Source organism: Agelaius tricolor, unplaced genomic scaffold (genome assembly GCF_023055355.1).
Source record: "Agelaius tricolor isolate 1412-34295 unplaced genomic scaffold, bAgeTri1.0.p SCAF_33, whole genome shotgun sequence".
Classification (NCBI taxonomy): Eukaryota; Metazoa; Chordata; class Aves; order Passeriformes; family Icteridae; genus Agelaius; species Agelaius tricolor.
This window is the reverse complement of record NW_027269293.1, coordinates 6,773,467-6,788,772: the sequence shown is the minus strand read 5'-3', so window position 1 is coordinate 6,788,772 and position 15,306 is coordinate 6,773,467.

Genomic DNA, 15,306 nt, shown 5'->3' with positions numbered 1-15,306 from the left:
ACCCCGATGGGACCTCTGGCCTGCCAGTAATGGATGAACACCAAAAATCCTGAGGCCCCTGAGCAGAGTTCTGGCCTGCCAAGTGATTGTTCACAGCTGTGTCTTCAGTGACTGCTTCTAGCAGGGCCTGCCAAGGGGCGACCCAGCCTATATGCTTGCACCTGCTTCACGACAATAGACCAGGAATTTTCCCACCTCTTGGCCAGATGAACTTGCTGGGGCAACTTGGTAGCCCCCCCATGGAAAATCCTTCCTCTGCTCCACTACCACCGTGAGGCACCGAGGTTGAAGCCCCCCTACCAAGGACTGAGACTGAGACACCTGTAATTCTGATGCAGGGGTGCTGGCCTGACTGAAGCAGGATGCCTGCTGAGTGTTGCCTACAGATGTGCCTACAGGACCTAGACTGGTTTCCCCCAGAAAGCAGTCCTGAAACAGTGGGTCCCACTCACTGCTGATACTGACTTATCCTGCTGAGAACATGGACTGTCTGGACCCGTCTTCAATACCTTTTTCCCCCTCAGCAATTTCAATAGACTTCTTCTTGATTGGATCTGTTCCCCCTCAGCCATTTCAAGATTCTGTTTCCCCCCTCAGCAATGGACTATAATAGAACCTTGAGTTCACCAGGACTTTGAGATCTTCCCAACGTGACTAGGCAAACTCTATCGGCCGGACTAAGAGGACTTAGTCTCTCCATGTTTGGTAGCTATACTCCTCTCTCTTTCTCCCCCTCTTTTTTATTCTTTTCCTCTCCCTGATTCCTTTCAGGCATTTGCTGTGGTCATTCTATAAAGGTGCATTTCTTTGGATTGATACCGCAATCCCCTTTCCAGGTTGTCTGTTGCACTCCCAGATCAGTTAACCAACCAACCAGTTAACCAACCCCTTGGTATGAGCGGATCGTGACAATACCTTCTTTCAAGCTGCACTTGGTTCTAGTCCATAGAAGCACACTGGTAGGTAAAAGTAGACTCTAAAAGATAACATTCAAAATGTATTTCCCTTGTCTTCCCATTAAAGCAAGTGAAGAAAGCAGACAGGAGATCTTCAGATAACATGCTATGCAAATTGAAAAGATTCTGTCCTTATTTGAAGCAACTGAGGAACTCACACAATGAAATACAGTTCAGACAGATGGAAGGGTCACAGATGATGTCAAATCTGTACTTCCAATGTTTGAATGAAGCAAGATTTCTTGAAGTACAATCCTATAAAATGAAAGTGAGTTTGCAGAAGCAATTGAACTGGGTCTGTTTTATAAACACAATGTTTTCTAAGTAACTGAGGATTCAGGAAGGCAACCTTGGAATTTAAAGGATTTAGAAACATACAAATACCAAGACTGGCAGTTCATTAGCTTTAACAGTCTCTTCAAATAAGATCTATTTTTAACTTCTTCTTGTAGTAGGTCTGAAGACATTGGGAACGATGCAATAAAACAAAACAAACAACAAACCAAAACAAAACCAAAACAGCTTTCTCAAAAAGCTTGGAGAAACCAGAGAAATTATGATTTTTAGGGGTTAAGTAGTCCTTTAAAAGTTGTCTCTGGGAAAAGAGATAAAAAACCACTAATTGACTGGGGAGTATATTCCAAACCTGTACTGAAGCATGTAAGGGACAAGAGCCGGTAATAAAACTACTATGCTGGGTTCATCTGTTAAAAGCATTCCAGAATGGTTGAAATTATCAATCACATAAGGTGGGATTAAAAAAAAAAAAAAAGAAATAAAGAAAAAAGAAGAAAACATAGAGAAAAAAATATTTTGAAGATGTTTTCCCATTCCCAGATGGCATAACAACTTTATTTCATTTTGTTCCTAAGACTGATTAATAGCTTATGAAGTGTTTTACAATTGAGAGTGAGAGTGTTCACACTAACCGTACAATTTGGATGGATCTCTTTTACTTTGCACAGCAGCAGATACGGTTTAGCACTCCACAGCTCAGTCCCCAAAAGTGAATGGGTGTGGCAGATTTAACCTACCTGGCCAGTCCACCAGAATGCTTAATTATCTTGGAAAATGCTTTGCTCTATCTCATTATCTGGACATGTCTCTCTAGCTCCGCTTTGAGCTCCTTGATCTTTCATCGACAGGATGAGATCCAATTTAGCTTAGCAAGGACATAGCCTTTCAAAACCACATCTTTTATCTTCTGCATTCATCCAAGTACATTTCTACTGCAGGGAACCCTGTGGAAGATCCTAGTTGTTTTGTTTCTCAGATAGTTGTTGCATAAAAGAGCTCTTCTTTTAATTTTTTCCCTGCTAAAGGATAGGCTCTGTACTTAACTGATTGTGATGCTAACTCATTATCATCTATTCTTCAGTCGTACAGAGTAGGCAGCAAAGTTTTCTTCTGAAGACATTCATTTAATGAGAAATGCTGAAGGTCTGACTTTACTTGCAAAGGTCACTGATTGACCGGTTGCAAAATTGTTAAGTCTAGTAAGAGCAGGAAAAGTGTGCTGTTGCTGTGCCTGTAAATGTCGTGTCAGCTGCTGTTGGGATAAAAAGCATGAGCATAAGAAAACATGGATAGAGAAGAAATTTGTTGTGATTTCTGCACAAGAGGAAGTATGAAGCACTTATTTCAGTGGCTAAGACAGTATCATCATTGGGCCAGTTCTCTTCAACATCTTTTGAACAACCTGGACACAGCACTTGAAGGAATATTAAGAAAGTTTGCCAAAGACACTAAATTGGGAGGAGCTGTGAGCTAACTCCCTTGAGGGCACAGAGACCTTGCCGAGAGATCTTGCCAAATAGGAGAGATGGGCAATTATTGCTGGCCGGGAGTCTATGCACAAATCACAAAAGGGGCGGGACTGCTGGGGATGGCGTCTCAAGCTGGTTTTTTTCCAGCATCAGTCTCATTACATGGTGATGACAATGGGAAGCTGCCAGCAGCTCACGTCCCCAGCAGCAGACAAAGAACTTAATGTTACAACTGACTTGAAAAGTTTTTTGACCAATCACACAAAGCAAAAGCATATTGACAGTACTTCTATCCAATCACTATAAAGACATGTACCTGGGCTTAGAACAATGCTCGCTTCTTTCGAATAAAAGACCTGCTTGTAAGCCTTAAGATACAATGCACAGAGCTCCATTATTAAGCTTAGAACTACCTAACATCACGCTAGATATACTTTGCTGTAGCTTAGGGAGTTATTCTAGAGAAGCATTAATACACAGACCATTGTTCCATTTGTCCTTACTTTTCTACTTCTCATCTAATTTTTCTGCTGACAAACCTTATGACTACTGCTTAGCTCCAATGACAGTTCTGCTGTCTCTGAGGCCTTCCTTTTGCAGCTTTCCCAAACCCCTCTGTTTTTGAGGATTCCCACAGGCAATCACCAACCAGATGGAGTGGAACAAGGGCAAGTGCTGGATTCAGCACCTGCAACAGGGCAATCCTGGTGGGTGTATAGACTGGGGAGGGAGCAAGAGGCTGGGAGAAGCACTGCAGAAAGGGACCCAGGCTCCTGGCCAATATGGCAAGCTGAATGTGCATCAGCAGTGCCCTGGCAGCCAGGAGGGCCAAGCCTGTCCTGGGGTGCATCAGGCACAGCATCACCAGCTGGGCAAGGGAGGGGATTGTCTTGCTCTGCTCTGCTCTGCTCTGCTCTGCTCTGCTCTTCTCTGCTCCGCTCTGGGGCGGAATCACCTTGGTATTAGAAAGTCCTCAAATGAGGTCTACAAAGACAGGACTCAAAGAAATGGCATGCAGCTGAGTCAGGGGAGGTTTAGGTCGGGTATCAGGAAAAAGTTTTTAACCCGAGAATGGCTGGGCACTGGAAGAGTCTCTCCAGGGAGTGGTCACACCATCACAACTGTCTGAGTCTGGGAGTTCAAGGATGGCCCCAGGCAGGGCCAGGAGTTGGACTGATGATGATCCTGATGGGGTCCTTCCAATTCAACAGATTCAACGACTCAATGGTTCTGTCCTGGCCACTCAAGGTATATTGCTTGGTCTCATCAGATTTTGATCTGCTCTTGTTGTTGGTCAGACTTTGTCCCTAGTGGCTAATGATATTTATCACAAAAGACAAAGTGCCTTTTCTCAATTTTCTCAAGCAATTGGAACATGCGCCTTAGAATCCTAAAAAAGTCTTTTCTTTGAAACAACACTGTAGTGTTTTTCACTGCCCAGTAGTCTTTCCAGATCTTAAGGAGAAAGAAGGCAAAATGAGGGGACGTATTACAATGAATGATTGTCAGTTTTCCGGTTCTTTAGCAGTATATTTGTACTTCCACTATTCTTTTCTGTAAAATCATGGTTTTCTATAGTATCCAATTTTCTAGCAAGACACATTTCTGCAACTGAGCCCATCAGTCTTTGTGAAAAGATATTGTCAAAAGTACAAAACATATGACTAGGCAGTGACAAGTGAGGGAAAAAAGGAGTATGAGAAGCAGCTGCATGATACTAAAGTGAGACAAGAAGGAGGAGAAGGTGCTCCAGGTGACAGAGCAAAGAATCCCCCACAGTCCCTGGAGGACATCATCATCAAGCAGGTTGCCTCCCAGCAGTCCCTGGAGAACCGTGGAGGAACACAATGGAGCTCGTGGGGAGCTCCATGCCACAGCAGGTGACTGTGCCTTGAAGGAAGCTGCAGCTTGTGGAGGGAGAGAGGGCCAGAAAAGCATCCTTGACCTCTTGGAAGAGTGGAAGAGTACGTGCAAATCTTCAACAGCTGCTAACTCTAATCTATTCTCTTTCCACTTCTTGTCTTAGGTAAGTAAGAAGACAACCCAAGAATTAGAAGCCTAAATTCTTTTGCTTGAGGCTCCCATTCTTTCTGCCATTCTCTTCCAATTTAGTTTGAAGTAAAACTCATGATAAAGTTCTTAAGGCTTGATGTTCAGGCTTTTCAGAAAATAGGGAGTGCAAATAACTCTTGTCACTGTCATTTTTTTCATAGAAGGAAAAAAGGGAAATTACTGGCTTTCAAGGACTTACGGAAATCCATTGGAAACGGTGGTGAGACTGAAGAGTTTACTTAATCTGAAAAGAGAATGTCGTGGAGCTACCTCAGCTCTGTACAAGTTTTTTTACCAGGAAGTCTAGACTTTTAAACAGACTAAGGACACAATAGTTATCTCTGGGAATATTTTAGTATGTATAGTACATTCATCTTTAAATAGTTCTATCATCTGTTTGACAGTTATGACTTGGGCTTTAATTTTGATGTGAAAAGAAATATTTGTGATTCAGATCATTTCCATTTCTGAAGCATTTCAGTTGTTGACTGTTTTTGCTGTCTCCTGAGGGCGGGAAAATAGTCTTTGTACCAATACTGAAACAAACTAGATGGAAAAATTTGTTTTCCTCATTCTTTTCTGTCTATTTGAACAGGCACAGCAGCAAGACCACTGCTATGAGTCTGAGTGGCCCTTCCACTCCAGGATGACAAACTTGTAGTGGCTAGTATGTTATTTGCACCCATTTCTGATGCCGGCTGTTAACTGTTGTGCAGAAAGATCTGTCAACCTTTTTCCCAGGAAGACACTTCTGAATTGCTTCACTTGTCTCTGAAGCAGAGAACTAAGCTGGCACTCCATTTCTGAGATCTTGCTGTGGTAGCCCCCAAACCCATTTCTTTCAAATGCCTTTTACTTTCAACCCAAGCACTTCATTACTTCATGATGTAATCTCTTGTTCTTAATGTTCGGGGCATTGTTTTAGACTGATAAGAACATATTGCAGTAAGCAGGTAGAACATCTATCTTAAGCAGTATCCATCACTTGGCTTTGGTTCATGTATCATAACATCTGCAAGGCATGTCATTTACAATCAATGGATGGGCTGGGGTAACGGGCCACAGGTTTAGGAATCTTTCTGCAATTAATTTAGCTTTAAAATTTAGCTCTTATCATTTCAATTGGGTCTTTATTAAAACAATCATCTATTTATTACCTGTACCACAATGACCAGTGTACCTGTACCACAGTCAACAGTGGCTGAGCATCCTACAGCAATTCCAAGAAGAAGAATGGTCTGAGCCCCCAGTGCAGCACAAGAAGTCTGTCATCAAGCCAGAGTCCCGCAGGCATTTTCTCAGCCTGGAGAAGAGCAGACTCCGGGCAAATTGTTAGAGCAGCTCTCCAGTAGCTGAAGACAGCCTACCAGAAGGAGGCAGGTGAGCTACACAAGGGCACGGAGCGATAGGAAAAGTGTGGATGGCTTTAAAACCTGAAGAGGATAGGTTTCCTTTGGCTATTGGGAAGAAATTCCTTGCCAAGATGGTTGTGAGACACTAGAACATGTTGTGGGTGACCAATTCCTGGAAGTGATCAAGGCCAGCTTGAATGGGTCTTTGAGCTTAAGGCGCTCTAGTGGAAGGTGTCCCTGACAATGACATGCTGGGGAGGACGTAGGTGAATTTAAGGTCCCTTCCAAACCCAACCATTCCATTATTCTATGGTAATCATTCTGTACAGTAGCAGTAAGAAGTTGAAGCTAGAAATAACATATTCATGCTGAGAAACTGCTATCCAAGGAGTTGAACGGTTTGGGTCTCACATTTATGGGCCATTTAACAATACTATATCTAATATCTACTCCTCGCTCTTTATCATACACGCAAGTATTTTATCATTAACGTTTCTGACATTTGGGAATTTTCTTCCCTTCTCTTTCTTTCTTTCTTTCTTTCTTCTTTCTTTCTTTCTTTCTTTCTTTCTTTCTTTCTTTCTTTCTTTCTTTCTTTCTTTCCTTTCTTTCTTTCTTTCTTTCTTTCTTTCTTTCTTTCTTTCTTTCTTTCTTTTCTTTCTTTCCCCCACTTCCTTCCTTCACTGCCTTCCTTCCATTATGTCCTTCTTTCTGCCAAGTCCTTCTGCCACTTCCTTCCCTCCCTCCCTCCACTTTGATGTTAATTTGCAAACTGTCAAGTAGTTACAGGAAATTACTCTTCTTTAAATATCATTTTGAAGCTTAGAAATGAATAACAAAATTGTGTCAAAACAGGGCATTTAAAAGCCATCTGAAAGTGAGAACTAGCTATTGAAAAGACAAAAATACAAAAATGAAATGATGGAGTGGATGGTTTTAAGGGATATTCTTTGTATGGCTTTGATACAAAGGAGGATCTCAATTTTTACACCTTCTAAAAACACATCTTGAAACTTACTACTTTCCGTGACAAAAATATTTCCAAAACAAGGAAATTGATTTATGCAGATGAAAATATCATCTCCCAAATAGTCATCATCAAGTCCAAAAATTACCTTGCTTTTTACATAGTAAGATTTATGGAGATTTCTATTCTCACACAAACAAAGAAGAATCTCTCAAATGACTAGAAAATTTTTAAAAGCAAAATAACCTTTAAGAAAAAAGATCCAAAAAAGAGCAGGGAATTATATACGTCCACACTTGTTACATGTTGGTTACTAATATTGGCTCTAGTTTGTTGGCGAGTACACTTCCCATTCACGCACGCAGACACCCCTCTTCCTCCTGCACACAGATGTGTGATATTGGGTCTCAAAGAATGGAGTATTTGCTCTTAGATAGGTTTTGGTTCTCAAAGTCAAAGCGTAGTCTTCCTGGCTCTATTACCAGGATTTTGTTCCGGGAAGGGAATGTGCTTGTGCCTGTTAGAAATGGGGAGGAGGGGACAGAAAGCAAAGCCATTTGAAGACAACCTGCAGCAGAACTAAGAAAGAAGGGTGCTTCTTTACTGCACAGCAAAAGAAATATCGGGAGTAAAATGGAGGAAAACTTGAGGTGCTGATAGAGTTTCTCCTTGTGACAGCTTTCAAACTTACGGAACACAGCACTTCCTCATTCTCCTGCCTTTTCAATTCACATTAACATTGGAAGAAAAGGGGTTTTGGACAACTTTCTTTTGCTTCTTGCTAAACACTCTGCAGACCTCCGTGCAACTTCTAGAACAAGAGCGGAGATGCTTTCCGTACGGGCACAGTTTGTCCTGGCAAGACATAGTAAAAAAGCTTTTTGCTCAGTTTTATGCGACGAGAGAGGCAGAAGACAGAGTAAAGAGCTCTCCGAAACGAAGCCCCCTGCCAGGGCGTCTTTCGTCAGAAGCCGCTCTCCGGAGAACACCGCCACCGGCACAATGCTCTGTGCGCGAAGAAGCCGCTTCTTCGCCTCCGGGAGATGGAGAGAACGGCAGCTTCCCAAAGGCGAAGGTGCAAGCCGCAGCACACCGATATAGCGTGTGCAGCTTTCAAATTGATAGAAACGAGTGCTTTAGCATTCTCCTGCCCTTTCACTCACATTATATTCGAATAAAAGGAGTTTTGGGACACGATGTTTTTCTTCTTGTTAAACACTCTGCAGTCCTCTGTGCAACTTTTAGAAGAAGATCGGGGATGTTTTGTGTACTGGCACAGTTTCTCCTTGCAAGCTATGGTGGAAAAGCTTTTTGCTGAGTGTTGAACGACAAGAACCTAAGAAGACGCAGATACGGAGCTCTCCGAAGCTAAGTGCCGGTCCCCGGCGTCTTTCGGCAAAAACCGCTCTCAGGTGTTCCCGGCGCCCTGCACAATGCTCTGTGCGCAAAGAAGCCGCTTCTTCGCCTCCGGGAGACGGAAGGAGCGGCACCCTCCGAAAGTCTAAGAACAAAGCCGCCTAATACCAGCAAAACCTGAGCACCTTTCAAACAAATAGAAAAGACTACTTTACCACTCTCCTGACTTTTCCATTCACAATATAATCGAATAAAAAGAGTTTTCGACAACTATCTTTTCCTTCTAATAAAACAGTTCGAATACCTATGTGCATTTTTTAGAAAAAGATCTGGGTTGTTTTGGGTACTAGCACAATTTCTCCTTGGAAGATATGGTGGAAAAGCTTTTTGCTAAGTGTTGAGCGGCAAGACACGCAGAAGACGCAGATACGCAGCTCTCCGAAGCTAAGTGCCGGTCCACGGCTTCTTTCGGCACAAGCCGCTCTTAGGTACTCACCGCGACGCAAGCAATGCTCTGTGTGCGAAGAAGCCGCTTCTTCGCCTCCGGGAGACGGAGAGTGCGGCAGCTTCCCGAAAACGAAGGTGCAAGTCGCACCACACAGCAACAGTGTGGGCAGCATCCCGACTTCGAGAAAACAGTATTTTACCACCCTCCTGCCTTTTCCACTGATATTATATTCGAAAGGAACGAGTTTTGGGCAGCTATATTTTCCGTATTGCAAAACTCTTTTCAGACCTCCGTGCAAGCTTTAGAACATGATTTTGGATGTTTTCTATACTGGCAGAGTTTCTCTTTGCAAGATATGGTGGAAAAAGCTTTTTGCTGAGTGTTGAGCGGCAAGACACGCAGAAGACGCAGATACGCAGCTCTCCGATTCTAAGTGCCGGTCCACGGCTTCTTTCGGCACAAGCCGCTCTTCGAAAAGCACTGCGACCCAAACAACGCTCTGTGCGCAAAGAAGCCGCTTCTTCGCCTCCGGGAGACTCGGCGAGCGGCAGCTTCCCAAAGGCGAAGATGCAAGCCGCACCCCACAAGCACATTGTGGGCAGCATTCAGACTTCGAGAAAACAGTACTTTACTACTCTCCTGCCTTTTCCATTGTTCTTATATTCGAAAAGAACGAGTTTTGGACAGCTATCTTTTCCTTCTTGCAAAACTCTTTTCAGACCTCCGTGCAAGTTTAGAACATGATTTTGGATGTTTTCTATACTGGCAGAGTTTCTCTTTGCAAGATATGCTGAAAAAGCTTTTTGCTGAGTGTTGAGCGGCAAGACACGCAGAAGACGCAGATACGCAGCTCTCCGATTCTAAGTGCCGGTCCACGGCTTCTTTCGGCACAAACAGCTCTCAGGAGCTCCCTGCGCTCGGCACAATGCTCTGTGTGCGAAGAAGCCGCTTCTTCGCCTCTGGGAGACGGAGAGTGCGGCAGCTTCCCGAAAACGAAGGTGCAAGTCGCACCACACAGGAACAGTGTGGGCAGCATTCAGACTTCGAGAAATCAGTATTTTACCACTCTCCTGCCTTTTCCATTGTTATTATATTCGAAAGGAACGAGTTCTGCACAACTATCTTTTCCTTCTTGCAAAACTCTTTTCAGACCTCCGTGCAAGTTTAGAACATGATTTTGGATGTTTTCTATACTGGCAGAGTTGCTCTTTGCAAGATATGGTGGAAAAAGCTTTTTGCTGAGTGTTGAGCGGCAAGACACGCAGAAGACGCAGATACGCAGCTCTCCGAAGCTAAGTGCCGGTCCACGGCTTCTTTCGGCACAAGCCGCTCTTAGGTGCTCACTGCGACCGACCCAATGCTCTGTGTGCGAAGAAGCCGCTTCTTCGCCTCCGGGAGACGGAGAGAGCGGCATCTTCCCAAAGGCGAAGATGCAAGCCGCACCACACAAGCACATTGTGGGCAGCATTCAGACTTCGAGAAAACAGTACTTTACTACTCTCCTGCCTTTTCCATTGTTCTTATATTCGAAAAGAACGAGTTTTGGACAGGTATCTTTTCCTTCTTGCAAAACTCTTTTCAGACCTCCGTGCAAGTTTAGAACATGATTTTGGATGTTTTCTATACTGGCAGAGTTGCTCTTTGCAAGATATGGTGGAAAAGCTTTTTGCTGAGTGTTGAGCTGCAAGACACGCAGAAGACGCAGATACGCAGCTCTCCGATTCTAAGTGCCGGTCCCCGGCTTCTTTCGGCACAAGCCGCTCTTAGGTGCTCACCGCGACGCAAGCAATGCTCTGTGTGCGAAGAAGCCGCTTCTTCGCCTCCGGGAGACGGAGAGAGCGGCAGCTTCCCAAAGGCGAAGATGCAAGCCGCACCCCACAAGCACATTGTGGGCAGCATTCAGACTTCGAGAAAACAGTACTTTACTACTCTCCTGCCTTTTCCATTGTTCTTATATTCGAAAAGAACGAGTTTTGGACAGCTATCTTTTCCTTCTTGCAAAACTCTTTTCAGACCTCCGTGCAAGTTTAGAACATGATTTTGGATGTTTTCTATACTGGCAGAGTTTCTCTTTGCAAGATATGCTGAAAAAGCTTTTTGCTGAGTGTTGAGCGGCAAGACACGCAGAAGACGCAGATACGCAGCTCTCCGAAGCTAAGTGCCGGTCCACGGCTTCTTTCGGCACAAACAGCTCTCAGGAGCTCCCTGCGCTCGGCACAATGCTCTGTGTGCGAAGAAGCCGCTTCTTCGCCTCTGGGAGACGGAGAGTGCGGCAGCTTCCCGAAAACGAAGGTGCAAGTCGCACCACACAGGAACAGTGTGGGCAGCATTCAGACTTCGAGAAAACAGTATTTTACCACTCTCCTGCCTTTTCCATTGTTATTATATTCGAAAGGAACGAGTTCTGCACAACTATCTTTTCCGTATTGCAAAACTCTTTTCAGACCTCTGTGCAAGCTTTAGAACATGATTTTGGATGTTTTCTATACTGGCAGAGTTGCTCTTTGCAAGATATGGTGGAAAAAGCTTTTTGCTGAGTGTTGAGCGGCAAGACACGCAGAAGACGCAGATACGCAGCTCTCCGAAGCTAAGTGCCGTTCCCCGGCTTCTTTCGGCACAAGCCGCTCTTAGGTGCTCACCGCGACGCAAGCAATGCTCTGTGTGCGAAGAAGCCGCTTCTTCGCCTCCGGGAGACTCGGCTAGCAGCAGCTTCCGAAACGCGAAAAACAAATATTAACACCACCGGCATTGTGTCCCGGGCGTCTTTCGGCACAAGCGCCGCACCGGAGCGTACCGCCCCTGGCACAATGCTCTGTGCGCGAAGAACTCGATTCTTCGCCTCCCGGGATCTGAAAGAAGAAGCATAAGCTTAAGACGCCCTTGCCTCAATTGTGTACAGGTTTGGGCGCTCCTCTCGATTAATTGTGCCATTTCTGACAGCAGGTGTCGCTGTTGGTCAAGCTTTGAGTATGCTTAAGACGTTGCGATGCTGGGTGGTCAAACAACTCAAGGTAAGATCAGCGATTTTAAATCAGGTTCTCACTGGTGTAGATACCATTAGTCATTGCACACTGCAAAATAAAGCTGCTCTAGCTTTCTTGTTAGCACATGGGCAAGAGTGTGAGGATTTTGAAGGAATGTGTTTTTTGAACCTCTCTAACCCTTCTGCAGTCATTCACTGGAAACTCAAACAAGGACAAGATAACATGAAGAAATTGATTGGGAATGAGAGGGTTACGCATGAATGGTTTGAGAGATGGGAAACAACTCGATGGTTGGAAGATCTTGTCAAGGGAACTTTGTTGTTACTAGTAGTCATTATTAGATTGCTTCTTGTTATTCCATGCATCATGAAACTGGTGAGCCTCTTGGAAGTAAATACAGTGAAAAGGGTTTAGCTGGTGCAAGACAAAGAAGGGGGAAATTGTAGCAATGTAGCTGAACCTCTTAGACTAAAGGGTGCACCAGCCATCCAGCTGGAATATGTTCTTCTCAGAATTTTCTCAGAGCCCTCTGGAATTCATCAAGGTTACTAAGACATAAGCCGTGCTAAAAGAAGAAAGAGAAGTTGAGAAACCAACTTCCAAGACTACAAGAACTCGATAACGGGGGGCAGCAAAGCGCCTGGACTGTAACCAATCGTATCTTCTGAGAGGTACACACAGAATGTGTGGACATAACAAAGGCACCAAGATAAAAATGCGGGCCTAGCGTGTGCAGAGATTTAGAATGTGGAAGTGCATCATGTCAACAATCAACGGCTTCTGCTTAATCCTCTCGCTCCGTTGTCCTGGAGTCCTGAATTTCCCACAAGGAAAGCCCTTCTAAAAGGGCTCTGATTTTAATGATAGTTGCTGTCTAGACGATGAATAATGGGAATAGTTCTTTCAAATCCTTCCCTCGCTGACATCTGTAAGTTTCATCTTTTCCTGATTGTACTGGTGGCTATACATTAGTTATGACTAGAAAGGAATGCGTTTTAGGGATATGTGGCAAGGAAATTGGTAGCTCTGCTTCCATTTCCATTGTCTAAGAAGAATTCTGGTTAGTTTTGGACTTTTCATAGACCTCTGACTAGATTGCATTTGTCTTTGATTGAGCCCGTAAATTTTAGGCTACTAGGCTTGACCAATGAATAGAAAAGGGAAAGTCACACAGCTTAGGTGGTTCTCTTGTCAACAACTTCTCAATAGTAGGGCGATTTCTGTCCTCAAGTTTGTTACTTCAGCTAGCAGATTATGCTCACTCCAAAAGAAGGTGAGAAGTTTGCTACCCTAAATGGTCCGAGAATTCTTCCTGCTTCTTGGTGACTCTTTTGTATGACTGGATTCTGTATTATTGGAGTTTGTTATAAAAAGTTGGATTAAATTGCGTGCGTCCGCTCTTGGGGGAAACAGTATTTAGCCAATAACATCTAGGCTTTTATCGACCTGAGACTGTCTGAACGGACCGGACGCTTTAAACACAGTAATTCCTGCTAGTTCCAATTCCATTTTTAGACTCGACAAACCGAATGGTAAACCTGCACCAGTAGGGAGGGACATTGGACTTTCTCCTTTTTAGAGAGAAACTAATGAAAAAGTTTCAGCAGAATCATAGCAGGCTGTAAAATAAGAAAAGCATCATGAAAAGAGGCCAATCCTATCCTCTTAGATATGGCTAGTTGTGATTGGACATGAATGAAATATGTCAACTCTGTGTTCCTGGGTATCGCATCAGTAACAGCTACTTCAGCTGCTGTAGTTGTCTCCTAAAGCTAAGAACAGAATCCAAAGAATTGTGATTCCATGGTCCCAATTCACCCTGTGATGGTGACAGGTGAAAAAGGAGTGGAAGGTGCACGGGGAAATTAACTTGAATGGCCTATCTAAATCAGCAGCCACTGATTTCCTGAAAACTTCAACAGGTCAGTTGACCTGTTGGGATTCTTTTAATCCATGGTCATGTTTTTCTTGGGATTCTTGTAACCTTTCCCCATTCGTTCAGCCTTTGCCCTCAAGCCTTTGCTGACATTTCGACAAGCTGGAAATGTGTTGTCTTTCTTTATCATGTCATAATTCCCTTCAAAGGCTTGTTTGCCTCAAGTCTTATTTTTGCTGGTTTTCTGCTAGTTCATTGTCAGAGGGCAGCAGGTGCTTTGTAAGAGCAAGTACACAATCCTATAGCTTGCTTTTCTTTTGATTTGGCCTGTCTAGAAAACTGAATGACTGAACATTTCCGACAGAATTTTCTCTCCCCATTATGTTTCCCTGGAAGGGCAGATGCAAATCATCTACCTAAACTCTTGGCACGGAAGAAAATAGTGGTTTGCTGCTGCATATAGGTAGAAGCTTACAAAAGGAAGGCCTTGGGCTGAGGCCCGATACTTTGGCTAAGTAGAAAAGGACTATGGGAAGGTGAGGCCGCTGAATCAGAGGTAGATCAACAAGTTCTAGAATGGTCACGTGTTCACGGCGTGGTGTATGATGGTTGGTTGAATGAATTTTGTTATGGCTTAAAGCTGTGGAACTGATAAAGGCCTGAGTGCTTCAAAAGCCTGGTTTTTGCAAAAAAGCAGCTCTCCTCTGCACCTGCCTGGGGACTCTGCGTCACTAGGGACCCTCACTCCCAGTTTGCCAAGGAGATGATCAGTAGGAATGTTGCAGAGCTGCTGTGTCCATATGAACGGAATGGCAAAGAGTGAAGCGGTGGGTATTTTTGGGCTTTAATACAATGCTGCTGCATTGGTGCCAGTTTAGTCGGTTTTCCATCAGTGGCCTTTCTGTCTAGAAGTACACTGCCCAGAGTCTTCCTAGCATGTGATGCCATTTCCTTCCTGTTGTTTTAATACCTTCCTTCAGTTGAAAGGATGATACAATCTTTACATTTTGAAGATCCCTGTTAGGAAACACTATGCCAGAGGAGTCATTGCTCCCTTTTCTTCTGCCTCCTTTGTAATTTTCAGAGACTCATTTCAAATTTCTGCTAATGTCGAGAAGAATACTGAGACTACTCAGCAGGGTTGACGCTCTCAGCTGCTTTCCTCTTTCATACTGCTTCATACTGTATGTGACTTAATGGCCTGGTTTTGTCATCCGCATTTTGCTGTGATCTGTGAACACAAAAAGAAGTCTTTGTTTTTTGCAAGAACTACCCCTAGGAGGATTTGTGTTCATTTTGATTTCTCCGGTGTTAGCCCTGTTGCAGAAAAAAAGGAGATTGTACCCTCTTCTTGTGCTCTCATTCCCTCCTCTCTGCTTTGCATGTCCTAGTTAATCTACTGCCATGACTCATTTGGCATCATCTCATCGTGCAAATTCTGCACAGTTGCATGGACTTACAAATGCCAGGTGCCAAGGAGCTAATATAACCATTCAAAGATTAAAGAATTGTAGGGCTGGGCAAGTTCAGCTGCTGAAACTGTAAGTGG